The sequence below is a fragment of the Pteropus vampyrus genome, unplaced genomic scaffold (genome assembly GCF_000151845.1).
Source record: "Pteropus vampyrus isolate Shadow unplaced genomic scaffold, Pvam_2.0 Scaffold826, whole genome shotgun sequence".
Lineage (NCBI taxonomy): Eukaryota > Metazoa > Chordata > Mammalia > Chiroptera > Pteropodidae > Pteropus > Pteropus vampyrus.
In genome coordinates, this window is record NW_011889607.1 from 479542 (window position 1) to 486959 (window position 7418).

General features: G+C 40.1%; 1 pseudogene; it reads left to right on the plus strand.

Annotated features, from left to right (window-relative positions):
* The first annotated feature begins 3375 nt into the window (after positions 1 to 3375).
* On the plus strand, positions 3376 to 5017 carry LOC111734162 (annotated as a pseudogene).
* The last annotated feature ends 2401 nt before the right edge of the window (positions 5018 to 7418 follow it).

The following is a 7418-nucleotide window of genomic DNA, read 5'->3' on the forward strand; positions in this document are numbered from 1 at the left end:
ACAACAGTGAGGCAGGATTCCTCCTCCTAGGATTGTATATGCCAACTAGAGTGATGGGGCATTTCCTTAGAGTCGACTGGAGGTGAGACAGCCTGGGTGATTGCCAGGCCTGGGCAGAAGGAAGAGAGGGTTAGCCCCAGGCTGAGGTTACGAGGAAGTAGTCATCCTCTCCACCTGTTTACCTGTGCAGATAGGGTGCCTCCATGTCATATCTGGGATGGTGCAATCAGCACAAGTTGTTGCCTCAAGTCCTCAAAACATTCCAAAAAAGGGAAGGGGGCAGCATTGCATTAACAGGACCTTATCTTGTAACCCTGTTGGCCAAGTGAGCTGAGGTGTGAGTGACAACCATTGACTTGGGCACGAGCCTGACCTGCTCCCGCCACACCTTCTTGTCACAGCTGATTAATATTGAGGGCCCAGAGCCAAGGATGAATCGTGAGCAGAAGGGTGGAGAGCTACTGGGGAGGCTTTCTGTCTCCTTGTAGACTCTCAGAACCCAGCCTGAAAGGAGTGGAAGGGGACGGGGTATATGCACTGCTGGACTCCGGACATCCTCTGTGGCCTAGACCTCAGCCCCAAGATGTGGAGGTAGACAGATGGGCGGCTATGGTATCGTGGGTTCTGTACCAGCCAGGGCCAGCACCTAGGCCAGTCTAGAGGTGGTGTTTGCAGGGACGGGAGCTAGATTTGGCTTCTTGTCCACTCCCTCATGGCCTGGGTGCCAGGCCTATTCATTCCTGGCCCAGAGGGGCTTGGTTGGCCAGCTAATGGGCCTCGTCTGCCTAGGACTGTTCACCTCTTATCTGGTAGCGTCTGGGTTTTTGCTTCTCTAGCCCTTGGGGAGGCGGGGAGTTGGGGAGTTGTGCAGTTGTGCAGTATTACTGTCTGCCTCAGGCCTTAGTTGGGACCCTTCTCTGCCCCAGCCCAAGGTGTGGTTCTGAGTCACATGGCTTCTCTCTGAAGCAGGCAGGGTGGAGATAGTCCTCCCTTGTAGAGATCAGAGAGAGAGGTGGTGACGTCCTAGGCAGGCAGCAGCTAGGACTGTGCTGGAGGAGCCGGTTAGCCTGCCCTCACTCAAACCCAAACCTATCTGTCAGGTTCATCCCACGCTTGCCTGTCTCACTGCCACCCCAAACACTTGTGCACCGGAAGTCCAGGTGCTGTGTGCACCATGCCTGGCTCTTCTGGGATGACCAGACTAGTTCTGGCTCTCTGGCTTCAATGCAGAGAGAATGGTCTGTTCATAACATATACACACAAGCACACATCTTCATCCTATTTCAGGTTGACTTTTTTGCATTTGTGGTAGATGAAGATAAGGACTTTTTGACAGGTCTGGGATTAGACTACTTACTAGCTGTGTAACCTGGGCCAAGATAACACCTTTGGGCTTCAGTTTCCTTGTCTGTGCAGCGGGCCCTACAGTGTCCTCAGTGCAGAGGGCTCAGACCCTTCTTTGCCAGTCTGGTGCCCACCTCCCCAGGAGCCCTGGCTGACAGATGTTGGGGAGGAGGGGGTTAGTGTTTCCAGATGTTTTCCTTTGGCCCCTAAACCCTTGATTAACCTGCTACCCTGAGCTTTATTCTGGGAGATGAAGTGCTTTTTTTTGTTTTTAATAGTTTTATTGAGGTATAATGCCATATGGTAAATGGAACATACTTAAAACATAATTTAATGTTTTAACATATGTATATACTCGTGAAACCACCGCCACAGTCAAGATAATGAACATATCCATTATTCTCAAGGCCCCCCAAATTTTTTGGGCCCCTTTGTAAGTCCTGCATCCCACCCCTCCTTTAGCATCTCCCATCCCCTCAAACAAGTAATAGACTGATTTGCTTTCTGTCAGGATACATTAGTTCACATTACTTAGAATTTTATGTAAATGGAATACAGTGTGTGCTCTCTCTTTGCCTGGCTTTTTTCACTCACCATAATTATTTTGAGATTCAGCCATGTTGTTGCAAGTATCAATAGTTCATTCCTTTGTATTGCTGAGTAGTATTCTATTGTACATATATACTACAGTCTGTTTATGAGTTGTTTTCAGTTTTTGGTTATTGCAAATAAAGCTATGAACATTTGTTTAAGTCTTTGTATGGATAAATGCTTTTTATTTCTCTTGGGTAAATTCTTTAGGACTAGAATGGTTAGATCATACGGTAGGTGTACATTTAACTTTTGAGAAACTGCCAGACTGATTTCCAAAGTGATTTTACCATTTTACATACCTAGCAGCTGTTTATGAAAGTTCTAGTTTGTCCATATCTTTGTCAACATTTGGTGTGATTGGTCTCTTTAATTTCAGACATTCTAAAATTTTTTTTAAAAATTATGGTATTTGGTTTTTTATTTTAAAAATTTTTAAATTTTATATTGAGCATCTTTTCACATGCTTATTTGTCATTTGTATATCTTTGGTAATAAGTCTGTTCAAATTGTTTACCTATTTTTTAATTGCGTGGGTTTTATTTTTTCCATATCGAGTTTTGAGAGTTCTTTTTATATTCTGGATACCAGCCTCATATTGGATATATTTGTAAATATTTGCTTCCAGTCTTTGGCTTGCATTTTAATTCTCTGAACAGTGTCTTTTGAAGAGCAGAAGTTTTAAATTTTAATAAACTCCAATTTACCAACTTGTTTTTTTATGGATACTTTTGGTGACATGGCTAAGAAATCGTTGACTAACCCAATTTTCCTATGTTTTCTTCTAGAAGTTTTGTAGTTATGGGTTTTACGTTAAGGTGCCAATCCATTTTGGGTTAATTCTTGTATGGTGCAAGGTATAAATTGGAGTTCAGTTTTTTGCATGTGAAGATCCAATTGTTCCAGCATTATTTGTTAAAAAGACTTGTCTTCTTTCTATGGAATTGCCTCTGTACCTTTGTTGAAAATCAGTTGTCTTTATATGTGCAGATCTAATTCTGCACTCTGTTTTGTTCCATTGATGTTTTGTTGCATTGATCTATTTGTCTTTATCCCAGTACCACAGTATCTTGATCATCATAGATTTATAGTAAGCCTTGAACTTTGTTCTTCCTTTTCAAAATTGCTGTAGTTATTCTAGGTTCTTTGCATTTTCTATTCATTTTAGAATCAATTCGTTAATTTCTACACACACAAAAAAACCTTGCAGGGATTTTGATTGGGATTCCATTGAATCTATAGATCAGTTTGGGGAGAACTGACATCTTAGCAGTGTTGAGCCTTCTGACTCATGAGTAACAGATCTCTGTATTTATTTAGATTTACGAATTTCACCATTGTTTTATAGTTTACAGTGTATAGATCTTTTATATCTTTTGTCAGACATATCCTTAAATATTACATATTTTTTGGTGCTATTGTGAATGGTATTTCTTGTGGTATTGAGTTATTTTTAAAAATTTTTTATCTTAATTGTGGTAGAATATGCATAACATAAAATTTACCTTTTTAACCATTTTTAAGTGTACAGCTCAATAGTATTAGGTACATTCATATCGTGCCTCATCACCATCCATCTTCAGAACTTTTCTCATCTTGCAAAACTGAAACTCTGTACCTATTAAACAGTAACTCTCTATATATTGTTGGATTCATAATATATACCTTTAACTTATCATAGTTAAAGCGATATTAGTATAAGAGCCTTAAAATAGTATACTGTCAAAAATTATACATGTTATAAACCCCACGCTACATTGATATTGTTTGTGTTTAAACAGTTTGTCTTTTAAAGTAATTTAAATAAGAAAAATAACTGCCCATGTAATTGCCATTTCCAGTACTACTCATTTCTTTGCATAGATCCATATTTCTATATAGTATTATTTTCTTTCTGTCTGGAGGACTTCTTTAACATTTATTGTAGTGTAGATCTGTCTGCTGATGGTGAATTCTTTTAGCTTTGGTATATTTAAAGAGTTTATCTAGCCTTTATTTAAAAAATATATTTCTGTTTTCTGATCCATCATCTGTGGTGGAACCACTCCTGAGATGCAGATTTTCATGAAAACCCTTTCGGAGAAGACCATCGCTCTTGAAGTTGAACCGTTGGATACAATAGAAAATGTAAAGGCCAAGATTTAGGATAAGGAATGGGTTTCTTCTGATGCAGCAAAGATTGATCTTTGCTAGCAAGCAACTGGAAGATGGATGTACTTTTTACTTTGTCTGACTGCAACATTCAAAAGGGGTGCACTCTTCATCTTGTGTTGAGACTTTGTGGTGGTGCTAAGAAAAGGAAGAGGTCTTACACTACTTCCTAGAAGAATAAGCATAAGAGAAAGAAGATTGAGCTGGCTGTCTTGAAATACTAGAAGGTAGATGAGACTGGCAAAATCAGTTGCCTTTGTTGGGTGTGCCCTTCAGGTAAATGTGGTGCTGGAGTTTTTCTGAAGAGCCACTTTGACAGACATGACTGGCAAACATTGTCTAACCTATTGCTTCAGCAAACTGGAAGACAAGTAATTTTATAGAGGGTTAATAAAAGACATGAACTAACAACAAAAAAAGAAATTTCTATTGGAATAGAATTCTAGTTAATTTTTTCTGTCAGTATTTTAATGACATTGTGCCACTGCCTTCTCATTTCTGTTGTTTCTGCAAGAAATCTGCTGTCATCTTTATCTGTTTCACTGTAACTCATCTTCCTCGCCCTCCCCAGCTACTTTTTAAGATTTTCTTTTATACCACTGATTTTGAACAATTTAATTATAAGGTAGTTTGGTGTAGTTTCCTTAATGCGCTTGGAGTGTACTGAACTTCTTGAGTGTGTGGGCTTACAGTTTTTATCAAATTTGGAAAAATTTCAGTCATTATTTCTTCAAATATTTTTTTTGTTTCCAACTCCCTCCTTTCCTCAGGAACTCCAATTATATATACCTGAGGCCACTTAAAATTGTGCCACTGCTCACTGATGCTTTGTTCATTTAAAAAAGAATCTCTTTTTCCTCTTTGTTTTAGTTTGGATAATTTCTAGTACTGGGTCTTCAAATTCACTAAGTTTTTCTTCTGCATTATCTAATCTGCCTTTAATTCCATTCAGTTTATTTTTTCATCTCATGAAGTGTAGTTTTTATTCTGGAAGTTCAATTATAGTCTTTAGAAATAATTATAATTGTTTTAATGTTTTTGAATGCTGATTCTAATGTGTCACTTTTGGATTGGTTTTGATTGATTGCTTTATTTCCTCATTATGGGTCATAGTTTCTTGCTTTTCTGCATGCCTAGTACTTTCTTATTGGACTCCAGACAATGCAAATTTTACCTTGTTGGTTGCTGTGTATTTTTCTTTTCCTGTAAATATTCTTGAGCTTTGTTCTGGGATGTAGTTAAGTGACTTGGAAACAGTATGATACATTTGGATCTTGTTTTTAAGATTTATTAGGTGGGACCACAGCTGTGCTCAATCTAGGGCTAATAATTTCCCACTGCTGAGGCAAGAGGTATTTGCCTGTTCTACCCAAATGCCTAGCCTTTCCAGTCTAGCTAGCTATTAGAAACAGGTACTTTTCCCAGCCTTGTGAGCACCAGGTACTGATACTTCTAAGCCTTTTGGGTGGGTTTTTCGGCCAGCCTTGTTTCTACACATTCATGTGATGATCAGTACTCAGCTGAATATTTGGAGGAGGGACCCTTTATAGACCTCTGTGGTGCTCTCTCTTCTCTGATGATCTGTTCTGTGAGCCTCCTAGACTTTCAACTCCATCTTCCCAACTCAGGGAGTCTTTCGGGGTCCAACTGGTTCCCTTCCCTGTGTTGTAGCTTGGAAAACCAACTGTAGGGCTGAACTCCTTTGTTTCCTGTCTCATGGATCTCACTGTTCTTTGTTTCCTGATGTCTGGTGCCTTCAAAACCGTTTTGTACATTTTGTCTATTTTCGTTGTTATTTCAGTCAGGTTAAATCTGATCTTTGTTACTCCATCTTGGTTAAAGATGAAGGTTTGACTTTAATTTCCTATTCCCACCCCTCTACCTTTTAACCCTTTCCATCTTTCAGTCCATCCACTCTAGATGTATCTCATTTTTTCTTCTGTCTCCCATCTATGTTTATGTTGTTATGGTGTTGTAAACTGTGATGACTTTTCCATTCCTGCACAACTTTTTGTTCTCCTGGGGGTTGCTTTTTTTGTTTGCTTTGTTTTCTGTGTACCTTTCATTTAGTCACACTCTCCAGTAGCTGTCTAAATTTCTTAAGAATGTCATCAGTTACATTAGGTATTCTATCAAATCTGTCCTTCTGTCTCAGAGCCTTGTGTCCTGAAGCAGCACAGGCTGGTTGCTTTCTATCACTGATACTTAGCTGTCCTCCTGGGATCTCCCTTCAGCATCCTGGGCATTTCCTTCACAGTTCTTTGTGTTGGATCAACTCTTTTCTTGTGTTCTGTGTCTTCTCCTTTGTTAGTTTACTCTCTAGTTTTGGTAGAGCACATCCTCTCAGTTGTCATGGCCCCATCTGCTTTCCAGCTCCCCAAGTTTTGTACTATTGTCTCTACTGTTCTATCCATCCTCAGGGACTTCTGCCATTCCAAAAATTTATCTTTTTTTTAATTGTTGTTTTGGTGGGTTTTTGGAAAAGATGAAGTTACGTGCATGTGTACAGTGTACTGTCTTTTTTTGGAACCTCCGTCCCCTCTTTAAAAAACTTCCCTATTGAATCCGTGAATTCATTCAGCATCCAGTATATACGTAACAAACAAGACTCTAATCTATGTCTGCCTTTTATGGGCCTGCATCCTTGAGCCAAGCAATGTAGTGTACAGTTGTATATATGGACTGATTCCTGGCTTTATCTTTCACTTTTTGGGTGACCCTGGTCACCTCTCCAGAGCCTCAGTTTCCTTATCTGTAACATGGGGATAATGTAGGGTAGTAAAGGGGATGTTCATTGGTCAGTGAAGATAAAGTTTTAGTAAAGAACCTGTTCATAGTGTCTTCTTGAGGATCCAGACCTTGATTTCTTTATAGTTCCTCCAAACTCTAGCACAAGGTGAGCATATAGTAGATGATGAGTGACTGAGGAGGGGTGTAGGGTGAGAGGTTTGGCCTGGTTTCTCCCTTCAGCAGTTGTACCTCCTGGGAGCCTTGAGTGTCTCAGCTGGGTGTCGCGAACACTGGGTTCTTCTCGTCTCTGCCTATCCTCTGTGTGCTGTGTCTCCTAACGAGGCAGGGTCTCTTTGGGCCCCTGACCTCACTAGGTCCCGACCTTAGCAGGCCTGCCCCTCCATGGCTGGAAAAGAATTATCATTACTCTGAACAGCTGACCACCCCCAGCTCCTGGAGATCCATTCCCTTATGACAGGTTTTAAGTGCCATGGACCAGGCAAGTCCCTTCCCTTTTTAGGATCTCAGTTTCTCTGTTTCTAAAATGGGTGGGCAGGTTGGATTTAAGGTATCTTGAACATCTTGACATCCCTGATATTTCT